Here is a 12,414-nt window from a genome sequence, read left to right as displayed (position 1 = left end):
GCACGTGCATCAACAAAGTAGTGCCAAGCGTGCGCCTATGTCATAAGTAAAGGGCCGGCTGGCTTGACCGTTAAAGGGTGCTGTAACCCCCAAAGTACACTCCAGTCCAAACCAAAAAAAAATTTTTTTTCCATGTTTGTGAATTGTGTGCGCAGTAGCCGCACGTGCATCAACAAAGTAGTGCCAAGCGTGCGTCTGTGTCATAAGTAAAGCGCCGGCTGGCTTGACCGTTAAAGCGTGCTGTAACCCCCAAAGTACACTCCAGTCCAAACCAAAAAAAAAAATATTTTCTGTGTTTGTGAATTGTGTGCGCAGTAGCCGCATGTGCATCAACAAAGTAGTGCCAAGCGTGCGCCTGTGTCATAAGTAAAGGGCCGGCTGGCTTGACCGTTAAAGGGTGCTGTAACCCCAAAAGTACACTCCAGTCCAAACCAAAAAAAAAATTATTCTCTGTGTTTGTGAATTGTGTGCGCAGTAGCGGCACGTGCATCAACAAAGTAGTGCCAAGCGTGCGCCTGTGTCATAAGTAAAGGGCCGGCTGGCTTGACCGTTAAAGGGTGCTTTAACCACCAAAGTACACTCCAAACCAAATAACAAAATATTTTTTCTGTGTTTGTGAATTGTGTGCGCAGAAGCCGCACGTGCATCAACAAAGTAGTGCCAAGCGTGCGCCTGTGTCATAAGTAAAGGGCCGGCTGGCTTGACCATTAAAGGGTGCTGTAACCCCCAAAGTACACTCCAGTCCAAACCAAAAAAAATATTATTTTCTGTGTTTGTGAATTGTGTGCGCAGTAGCCGCACGGGCATCAACAAAGTACTGCCAAGCGTGCGCCTGTGTCATAAGTAAAGGGCCGGCTGGCTTGACTGTTAAAGGGTGCTGTAACCCCCAAAGTACACTCCAAACCAAATAACAAAATATTTTTTCTGTGTTTGTGAATTGTGTGCGCAGTAGCCGCACGTGCATCAACAAAGTAGTGCCAAGCGTGTGCCTGTGTCATAAGTAAAGGGCCGGCTGGCTTGACCGTTAAAGGGTGCTGTAACCCCCAAAGTACACTCCACACCAAAAAAATATATTTTCTGTGTTTGTGAATTGTGTGCGCTGTAGCCGCACGTGCATCAACAAAGTATTGCCAAGCGTGCGCCTGTGTCATAAGTAAAGGGCCGGCTGGCTTGACCAATAAAGGGTGCTGTAACCCCCAAAGTACACTCCAGTCCAAACCAAAAAAAAAATTATTTTCTGTGTTTGTGAATTGTGTGCGCAGTAGCCGCACGTGCATCAACAAAGTAGTGCCAAGCGTGCGCCTGTGTCATAAGTAAAGGGCCGGCTGGCTTGACCGTTAAAGGGTGCTGTAACCCCCAAAGTACACTCCAGTCCAAACCAAAAAAAAAATAATTTTCTGTGTTTGTGAATTGTGTGCGCAGTAGCTGCACGTGCATCAACAAAGTAGTGCCAAGTGTGCGCCTGTGTCATAAGTAAAGGGCCAGCTGGCTTGACCGTTAAAGGGTGCTGTAACCCCCAAAGTACACTCCAAACCAAATAACAAAATATTTTTTCTGTGTTTGTGAATTGTGTGCGCAGTAGCCGCACGTGCATCAACAAAGTAGTGCCAAGCGTGCGCCTGTGTCATAAGTAAAGGGCCAGCTGGCTTGACCATTAAAGGGTGCTGTAACCCCCAAAGTACACTCCAGTCCAAACCAAAAAAAAATTATTTTCTGTGTTTGTGAATTGTGTGCGCAGTAGCCGCACGTGCATCATCAAATTAGTGCCAAGCATGCGCCTGTGTCATAAGTAAAGGGCCGGCTTGCTTGACCGTTAACGGGTGCTGTAACCCCTAAAGTACACTCCAAACCAAATAACAAAATATTTTTTCTGTGTTTGTGAATTGTGTGCGCAGTAGCCGCACGTGCATCAACAAAGTAGTGCCAAGCGTGTGCCTGTGTCATAAGTAAAGGGCCGGATGGCTTGACCGTTAAAGGGTGCTGTAACCCCCAAAGTACACTCCAAACCAAATAACAAAATATTTTTTCTGTGTTTGTGAATTGTGTGCGCAGTAGCCGCACGTGCATCATCAAATTAGTGCCAAGCATGCGCCTGTGTCATAAGTAAAGGGCCGGCTGGCTTGACCGTTAAAGGGTGCTGTAACCCCCAAAGTACACTCCAGTCCAAACCAAAAAAAAAATAATTTTCTATGTTTGTGAATTGTGTGCGCAGTAGCTGCACGTGCATCAACAAAATAGTGCCAAGTGTGCGCCTGTGTCATAAGTAAAGGGCCAGCTGGCTTGACCGTTAAAGGGTGCTGTAACCCCCAAAGTACACTCCAAACCAAATAACAAAATATTTTTTCTGTGTTTGTGAATTGTGTGCGCAGTAGCCGCACGTGCATCAACAAAGTAGTGCCAAGCGTGCGCCTGTGTCATAAGTAAAGGGCCAGCTGGCTTGACCATTAAAGGGTGCTGTAAGCCCCAAAGTACACTCCAGTCCAAACCAAAAAAAAATTATTTTCTGTGTTTGTGAATTGTGTGCGCAGTAGCCGCACGTGCATCATCAAATTAGTGCCAAGCATGCGCCTGTGTCATAAGTAAAGGGCCGGCTGGCTTGACCGTTAACGGGTGCTGTAACCCCTAAAGTACACTCCAAACCAAATAACAAAATATTTTTTCTGTGTTTGTGAATTGTGTGCGCAGTAGCCGCACGTGCATCAACAAAGTAGTGCCAAGCGTGTGCCTGTGTCATAAGTAAAGGGCCGGATGGCTTGACCGTTAAAGGGTGCTGTAACCCCCAAAGTACACTCCAAACCAAATAACAAAATATTTTTTCTGTGTTTGTGAATTGTGTGCGCAGTAGCCGCACGTGCATCAACAAAGTAGTGCCAAGCGTGCGCCTGTGTCATAAGTAAAGGGCCGGCTGGCTTGACCGTTAAAGGGTGCTGTAACCCCCAAAGTACACTCCAGTCCAAACCAAAAAAAAATTTATTTTCTGTGTTTGTGAATTGTGTGCGCAGTAGCCGCACGTGCATCATCAAAGTAGTGCCAAGCGTGCGCCTGTGTCATAAGTAAAGGGCCGGCTGGCTTGACCGTTAAAGGGTGCTGTAACCCCCAAAGTACACTCCAAACCAAATAACAAAATATTTTTTCTGTGTTTGTGAATTGTGTGCGCAGTAGCCGCACTTGCATCAATAAAGTAGTGCCAAGCGTGCGCCTGTGTCATAAGTAAAGGGCCAGCAGGCTTGACCGTTAAAGGGTGCTGTAACCCCCAAAGTACACTCCAGTCCAAAGCAAAAAAATATATATTTTCTGTGTTTGTGAATTGTATGCGCAGTAGCCGCACGTGCATCAACAAAGTAGTCCCAAGCGTGCGTCTGTGTTATAAGTAAAGGGCCGGCTGGCTTGACCGTTAAAGGGTGCTGTAACCCCCAAAGTACTCTCCAGTCCAAACCAAAAAAAAAATAATTTTCTGTGTTTGTGAATTGTGTGCGCAGTAGCCGCACGTGCATCAACAAAGTAGTGCCAAGCATGCGCCTGTGTCATAAGTAAAGTGCCGGCTGGCTTGACTGTTAAAGGGTGCTGTAACCCCCAAAGTACACTACAAACCAAATAACAAAATATTTTTTCTGTGATTGTGAATTGTGTGCGCAGTAGCCGCACGTGCATCAACAAAGTCGTGCCAAGCGTGCGCCTGTGTCATAAGTAAAGGGCCGGCTGGCTTGACCGTTAAAGGGTGCTGTAACCCCCAAAGTACACTCCAAACCAAATAACAAAATATTTTTTCTGTGTTTGTGAATTGTGTGCGCAGCAGCCGCACGTGCATCAACAAAGTAGTGCCAAGCGTGCGCCTATGTCATAAGTAAAGGGCCGGCTGGCTTGACCGTTAAAGGGTGCTGTAACCCCCAAAGTACACTCCAGTCCAAACCAAAAAAAAAAATTTTTTCCGTGTTTGTGAATTGTGTCCGCAGTAGCCGCACGTGCATCAACAAAGTAGTGCCAGCGTGCGCCTGTGTCATAAGTAAAGGGACGGCTGGCTTGACCATTAAAGGGTGCTGTAACCCCCAAAGTACACTCCAGTCCAAACCAAAAAAAAAATATTTTCTGTGTTTGTGAATTGTGTGCGCAGTAGCCGCACGTGCATCAACAAAGTAGTGCCAAGCGTGCGCCTGTGTCATAAGTAAATGACCGGCTGGCTTGACCGTTAAAGGGTGCTGTAACCCCCAAAGTACTCTCCAGTCCAAACCAAAAAAAAAATTATTCTCTGTGTTTGTGAATTGTGTGCGCAGTAGCAGCACGTGCATCAACAAAGTAGTGCCAAGCGTGCGCCTGTGTCATAAGTAAAGGGCCGGCTGGCTTGACCGTTAAAGGGTGCTGTAACCCCCAAAGTACACTACAAACCAAATAACAAAATATTTTTTCTTTGTTTGTGAATTGTGTGCGCAGCAGCCGCACATGCATCAACAAAGTAGTGCCAAGCGTGTGCCTGTGTCATAAGTAAAGGGCCGGCTGGCTTGACCGTTAAAGGGTGCTGTAACCCCCAAAGTACACTCCAGTCCAAACCAAAAAAAAAATTATTTTCTGTGTTTGTGAATTGTGTGCGCAGAAGCTGCACGTGCATCATCAAAGTAGTGCCAAGCGTGCGCCTGTGTCATAAGTAAAGGGCCGGCTGGCTTGACTGTTAAAGGGTGCTGTAACCCCCAAAGTACACTCCAAACCAAATAACAAAATATTTTTTCTGTGTTTGTGAATTGTGTGCGCAGTAGCCGCACGTGCATCAACAAAGTAGTGCCAAGCGTGTGCCTGTGTCATAAGTAAAGGGCCGGCTGGCTTGACCGTTAAAGGGTGCTGTAACCCCCAAAGTACACTCCACACCAAAAAAATATATTTTCTGTGTTTGTGAATTGTGTGCGCTGTAGCCGCACGTGCATCAACAAAGTATTGCCAAGCATGCGCCTGTGTCATAAGTAAAGGGCCGGCTGGCTTGACCATTAAAGGGTGCTGTAACCCCCAAAGTACACTCCAGTCCAAACCAAAAAAAAATTATTTTCTGTGTTTGTGAATTGTGTGCGCAGTAGCCGCACGTGCATCAACAAAGTAGTGCCAAGCGTGCGCCTGTGTCATAAGTAAGGGCCGGCTGGCTTGACCGTTAAAGGGTGCTGTAACCCCCAAAGTACACTCCAGTCCAAACCAAAAAAAAATAATTTTCTGTGTTTGTGAATTGTGTGCGCAGTATCCGCACGTGCATCAACAAAGTAGTGCCAAGCGTGCGCCCGTGTCATAAGTAAAGGGCCAGCTGGCTTGACCGTTAAAGGGTGCTGTAACCCCCAAAGTACACTCCAAACCAAATAACAAAATATTTTTTCTGTGTTTGTGAATTGAGTGCGCAGTAGCCGCACGTGCATCAACAAAGTAGTGCCAAGCGTGCGCCTGTGTCATAAGTAAAGGGCCGGCTGGCTTGACCATTAAAGGGTGCTGTAACCCCCAAAGTACACTCCAGTCCAAACCAAAAAAAAATTATTTTCTGTGTTTGTGAATTGTGTGCGCAGTAGCCGCACGTGCATCATCAAAGTAGTGCCAAGCATGCGCCTGTGTCATAAGTAAAGGGCCGGCTGGCTTGACCGTTAACGGGTGCTGTAACCCCCAAAGTACACACCAAACCAAATAACAAAATATTTTTTCTGTGTTTGTGAATTGTGTGCGAAGTAGCCGCACGTGCATCAACAAAGTAGTGCCAAGCGTGTGCCTGTGTCATAAGTAAAGGGCCAGCTGGCTTGACCGTTAAAGGGTGCTGTAACCCCCAAAGTACACTCCAAACCAAATAACAAAATATTTTTTCTGTGTTTGTGAATTGTGTGCGCAGTAGCTGCACGTGCATCAACAAAGTAGTGCCAAGCATGCGCCTGTGTCATAAGTAAAGGGCCGGCTGGCTTGACCGTTAAAGGGTGCTGTAACCCCCAAAGTACACTCCAGTCCAAACCAAAAAAAAAATTATTTTCTGTGTTTGTGAATTGTGTGCGCAGTAGCCGCACGTGCATCATCAAAGTAGTGCCAAGCGTGCGCCTGTGTCATAAGTAAAGGGCTGGCTGGCTTGACCGTTAAAGGGTGCTGTAACCCCCAAAGTACACTCCAAACCAAATAACAAAATATTTTTTCTGTGTTTGTGAATTGTGTGCGCAGTAGCCGCACGTGCATCAACAAAGTAGTGCCAAGCGTGCGCCTGTGTCATAAGTAAAGGGCCGGCTGGCTTGACCGTTAAAGGGTGCTGTAACCCCCAAAGTACACTCCAGTCCAAAGCAAAAAAATATATATTTTCTGTGTTTGTGAATTGTAGGCGCAGTAGCCGCACGTGCATCAACAAAGTAGTGCCAAGCGTGCGTCTGTGTTATAAGTAAAGGGCCGGCTGGCTTGACCGTTAAAGGGTGCTGTAACCCCCAAAGTACACTACAAACCAAATAACAAAATATTTTTTCTGTGTTTGTGAATTGTGTGCGCAGTAGCCGCACGTGCATCAACAAAGTAGTGCCAAGCGTGCGCCTGTGTCATAAGTAAAGGGCCAGCTGGCTTGACCATTAAAGGGTGCTGTAACCCCCAAAGTACACTCCAAACCAAATAACAAAATATTTTTTCTGTGTTTGTGAAATGTGTGTGCAGCAGCCGCACGTGCATCAACAAAGTAGTGCCAAGCGTGCGCCTATGTCATAAGTAAAGGGCCGGCTGGCTTGACCATTAAAGGGTGCTGTACCCCCCAATGTACACTAGAGTCCAAACCAAAAAAAATTTTTTTTTCCGTGTTTGTGAATTGTGTGCGCAGTAGCCGCACGTGCATCAACAAAGTAGTGCCAGCGTGCGCCTGTGTCATAAGTAAAGGGCCGGCTGGCTTGACCATTAAAGGGTGCTGTAACCCCCAAAGTACACTCCAGTCCAAACCAAAAAAAAAATTATATTCTGTGTTTGTGAATTGTGTGCGCAGTAGCGGCACGTGCATCAACAAAGTAGTGCCAAGCGTGCGCCTGTGTCATAAGTAAATGACCGGCTGGCTTGACCGTTAAAGGGTGCTGTAACCCCCAAAGTACTCTCCAGTCCAAACCAAAAAAAAAATTATTCTCTGTGTTTGTGAATTGTGTGCGCAGTAGCAGCACGTGCATCAACAAAGTAGTGCCAAGCGTGCGCCTGTGTCATAAGTAAAGGGCCGGCTGGCTTGACCGTTAAAGGGTGCTGTAACCCCCAAAGTACACTCCAAACCAAATAACAAAATATTTTTTCTTTGTTTGTGAATTGTGTGCGCAGCAGCCGCACATGCATCAACAAAGTAGTGCCAAGCGTGTGCCTGTGTCATAAGTAAAGGGCCGGCTGGCTTGACCGTTAAAGGGTGCTGTAACCCCCAAAGTACACTCCAGTCCAAACCAAAAAAAAAATTATTTTCTGTGTTTGTGAATTGTGTGCGCAGAAGCCGCACGTGCATCAACAAAGTAGTGCTAAGCGTGCGCCTGTGTCATAAGTAAAGGGCCGGCTGGCTTGACCGTTAAAGGGTGCTGTAACCCCCAAAGTACACTCCAGTCCAAACCAAAAAAAAAATTATTTTCTGTGTTTGTGAATTGTGTGCGCAGTAGCCGCACGTGCATCAACAAAGTAGTGCCAGCGTGCGCCTGTGTCATAAGTAAAGGGCCAGCTGGCTTGACTGTTAAAGGGTGCTGTAACCCCCAAAGTACACTCCAAACCAAATAACAAAATATTTTTTCTGTGTTTGTGAATTGTGTGCGCAGTAGCCGCACGTGCATCAACAAACTAGTGCCAAGCGTGTGCCTGTGTCATAAGTAAAGGGCCAGCTGGCTTGACTGTTAAAGGGTGCTGTAACCCCCAAAGTACACTCCAAACCAAAAAAATATATTTTCTGTGTTTGTGAATTGTGTGCGCAGTAGCCGCACGTGCATCAACAAAGTAGTGCCAAGCGTGCGCCTGTGTCATAAGTAAAGGGCCGGCTGGCTTGACCGTTAGAGTGTGCTGTAACCCCCAAAGTACACTCCAGTCCAAACCAAAAAAAAATTATTTTCTGTGTTTGTGAATTGTGTGCGCAGTAGCCGCACGTGCATCAACAAAGTAGTGCCAAGCGTGCGCCTGTGTCATAAGTAAAGGGCCGGCTGGCTTGACCGTTAAAGGGTGCTGTAACCCCCAAAGTACACTCCAAACCAAATAACAAAATATTTTTTCTTTGTTTGTGAATTGTGTGCGCAGCAGCCGCACGTGCATCAACAAAGTAGTGCCAAGCGTGTGCCTGTGTCATAAGTAAAGGGCCGGCTGGCTTGACCGTTAAAGGGTGCTGTAACCCCCAAAGTACACTCCAGTCCAAACCAAAAAAAAAATTATTTTCTGTGTTTGTGAATTGTGTGCGCAGAAGCCGCACGTGCATCAACAAAGTAGTGCCAAGCGTGCGCCTGTGTCATAAGTAAAGGGCCGGCTGGCTTGACCGTTAAAGGGTGCTGTAACCCCCAAAGTACACTCCCGTCCAAACCAAAAAAAAAATTATTTTCTGTGTTTGTGAATTGTGTGCGCAGTAGCCGCACGTGCATCAACAAAGTAGTGCCAGCGTGCGCCTGTGTCATAAGTAAAGGGCCAGCTGGCTTGACTGTTAAAGGGTGCTGTAACCCCCAAAGTACACTCCAAACCAATTAAAACAAAATATTTTTTCTGTGTTTGTGAATTGTGTGCGCAGTAGCCGCACGTGCATCAACAAACTAGTGCCAAGCGTGTGCCTGTGTCATAAGTAAAGGGCCAGCTGGCTTGACTGTTAAAGGGTGCTGTAACCCCCAAAGTACACTCCAAACCAAAAAAATATATTTTCTGTGTTTGTGAATTGTGTGCGCAGTAGCCGCACGTGCATCAACAAAGTAGTGCCAAGCGTGCGCCTGTGTCATAAGTAAAGGGCCGGCTGGCTTGACCGTTAAAGGGTGCTGTAACCCCCAAAGTACACTCCAGTCCAAACCAAAAAAAAAATTATTTTCTGTGTTTGTGAATTGTGTGCGCAGTAGCCGCACGTGCATCAACATAGTAGTGCCAAGCGTGCGCCTGTGTCATAAGTAAAGGGCCGGCTGGCTTGACCGTTAAAGGGTGCTGTAACCCCCAAAGTACACTCCAGTCCAAACCAAAAAAAAAATAATTTTCTGTGTTTGTGAATTGTGTGCGCAGTAGCCGCACGTGCATCAACAAAGCAGTGCCAAGCGTGCGCCTGTGTCATAAGTAAAGGGCCGGCTGGCTTGACCGTTAAAGGGTGCTGTAACCCCCAAAGTACACTCCAAACCAAATAACAAAATATTTTTTTTGTGTTTGTGAATTGTGTGCGCAGTAGCCGCACGTGCATCAACAAAGTAGTGCCAAGCGTGCGCCTGTGTCATAAGTAAAGGGCCGGCTGGCTTGACCGTTAAAGGGTGCTGTAACCCCCAAAGTACACTCCAGTCCAAACCAAAAAAATATATATTTTCTGTGTTTGTGAATTGTGTGCGCAGTAGCCGCACGTGCATCAACAAAGTAGTGCCAAGCGTGCGCCTGTGTCATAAGTAAAGGGCCGGCTGGCTTGACCGTTAAAGGGTGCTGTAACCCCCAAAGTACACTCCAGTCCAAACCAAAAGAAAAATTATTTTCTGTGTTTGTGAATTGTGTGCGCAGTAGCCGCACGTGCATCAACAAAGTAGTGCCAAGCGTGCGCCTGTGTCATAAGTAAAGGGCCGGCTGGCTTGACCGTTAAAGGGTGCTGTAACCTCCAAAGTACACTCCAGTCCAAACAAAAAAAAAAATATTTTCTGTGTTTGTGAATTGTGTGCGCAGTAGCCGCACGTGCATCAACAAAGTAGTGCCAAGCGTGCGTCTGTGTCATAAGTAAAGGGCCGGCTGGCTTGACCGTTAAAGGGTGCTGTAACTCCAAAGTCCACTCCAGTCCAAACCAAAAAAAAAAATATTTTCTGTGTTTGTGAATTGTGTGCGCAGTAGCCGCACGTGCATCATCAAAGTAGTGCCAAGCGTGCGCCTGTGTCATAAGTAAAGGGCCAGCTGGCTTGACCGTTATAGGGTGCTGTAACCCCCAAAGTACACTCCAGTCCAAACCAAAAAAAAAATTATTTTCTGTGTTTGTGAACTGTGTGCGCAGTAGCCGCACGTGCATCAACAAAGTAGTGCCAAGCGTGCGCCTGTGTCATAAGTAAAGGGCCGGCTGGCTTGACCGTTAAAGGGTGCTGTAACCCCCAAAGTACACTCCAAACCAAATAACAAAATATTTTTTCTGTGTTTGTGAATTGTGTGCGCAGCAGCCGCACGTGCATCAACAAAGTAGTGCCAAGCGTGCGCCTGTGTCATAAGTAAAGGGCCGGCTGGCTTGACCGTTAAAGGGTGCTATAACTCCCAAAGTACACTCCAGTCCAAACCCAAAAAATTTTTTTTTTCCGTGTTTGTGAATTGTGTGCGCAGTAGCCGCACGTGCATCAACAGAGTAGTGCCAGCGTGCGCCTGTGTCATAAGTAAAGCGCCGGCTGGCTTGACCGTTAAAGGGTGCTGTAACCCCCAAAGTACACTCCAGTCCAAACCAAAAAAAAAAATATTTTCTGTGTGTGTGAATTGTGTGCGCAGTAGCCGCATGTGCATCAACAAAGTAGTGCCAAGCGTGCGCCTGTGTCCTAAGTAAAGGGCCGGCTGGCTTGACCGTTAAAGGGTGCTGTAACTCCAAAAATACACTCCAGTCCAAACAAAAAAAAAAATTATTCTCTGTGTTTGTGAATTGTGTGCGCAGTAGCGGCACGTGCATCAACAAAGTAGTGCCAAGCGTGCGCCTGTGTCATAAGTAAAGGGCCGGCTGGCTTGACCGTTAAAGGGTGCTTTAACCACCAAAGTACACTCCAAACCAAATAAAAAAATATTTTTTCTGTGTTTGTGAATTGTGTGCGCAGAAGCCGCACGTGCATCAACAAAGTAGTGCCAAGCGTGCGCCTGTGTCATAAGTAAAGGGCCGGCTGGCTTGACCGTTAAAGGGTGCTGTAACCCCCAAAGTACACTCCAGTCCAAACCAAAAAAAATATTATTTTCTGTGTTTGTGAATTGTGTGCGCAGTAGCCGCACGTGCATCAACAAAGTAGTGCCAGCGTGCGCCTGTGTCATAAGTAAAGGGCCGGCTGGCTTGACTGTTAAAGGGTGCTGTAACCCCCAAAGTACACTCCAAACCAAATAACAAAATATTTTTTCTGTGTTTGTGAATTGTGTGCGCAGTAGCCGCACGTGCATCAACAAAGTAGTGCCAAGCGTGTGCCTGTGTCATAAGTAAAGGGCCGGCTGGCTTGACCATTAAAGGGTGCTGTAACCCCCAAAGTACACTCCACACCAAAAAAATATATTTTCTGTGTTTGTGAATTGTGTGCGCTGTAGCCGCACGTGCATCAACAAAGTATTGCCAAGCGTGCGCCTGTGTCATAAGTAAAGGGCTGGCTGGCTTGACCGTTAAAGGGTGCTGTAACCCCCAAAGTACACTCCAGTCCAAACCAAAAAAAAAATTATTTTCTGTGTTTGTGAATTGTGTGCGCAGTAGCCGCACGTGCATCAACAAAGTAGTGCCAAGCGTGCGCCTGTGTCATAAGTAAAGGGCCGGCTGGCTTGACCGTTAAAGTGTGCTGTAACCCCCAAAGTACACTCCAAACCAAATAACAAAATATTTTTTCTGTGTTTGTGAATTGTGTGCGCAGTAGCCGCACGTGCATCAACAAAGTAGTGCCAAGCGTGCGCCTGTGTCATAAGTAAAGGGCCGGCTGGCTTGACCATTAAAGGGTGCTGTAACCCCCAAAGTACACTCCAGTCCAAACCAAAAAAAAATTATTTTCTGTGTTTGTGAATTGTGTGCGCAGTAGCCGCACGTGCATCATCAAAGTAGTGCCAAGCATGCGCCTGTGTCATAAGTAAAGGGCCGGCTGGCTTGACCGTTAACGGGTGCTGTAACCCCCAAAGTACACTCCAAACCAAATAACAAAATATTTTTTCTGTGTTTGTGAATTGTGTGCGCAGTAGCCGCACGTCCATCAACAAAGTAGTGCCAAGCGTGTGCCTGTGTCATAAGTAAAGGGCCGGCTGGCTTGACCGTTAAAGGGTGCTGTAACCCCCAACATACACTCCAAACCAAATAACAAAATATTTTTTCTGTGTTTTTGAATTGTGTGCGCAGTAGCCGCACATGCATCAACAAAGTAGTGCCAAGCGTGCGCCTGTGTCATAAGTAAAGGGCCGGCTGGCTTGACCGTTAAAGGGTGCTGTCACCCCCAAAGTACACTCCAGTCCAAACCAAAAAAAAAATTATTTTCTGTGTTTGTGAATTGTGTGCGCAGTAGCCGCACGTGCATCATCAAAGTAGTGCCAAGCGTGCGCCTGTGTCATAAGTAAAGGGCCGGCTGGCTTGACCGTTAA

The sequence above is a fragment of the Taudactylus pleione genome, unplaced genomic scaffold (assembly GCF_031769625.1).
Source record: "Taudactylus pleione unplaced genomic scaffold, aTauple2 ptg000960l, whole genome shotgun sequence".
Classification (NCBI taxonomy): domain Eukaryota; kingdom Metazoa; phylum Chordata; class Amphibia; order Anura; family Myobatrachidae; genus Taudactylus; species Taudactylus pleione.
This window is presented reverse-complemented; position numbering follows the sequence as displayed.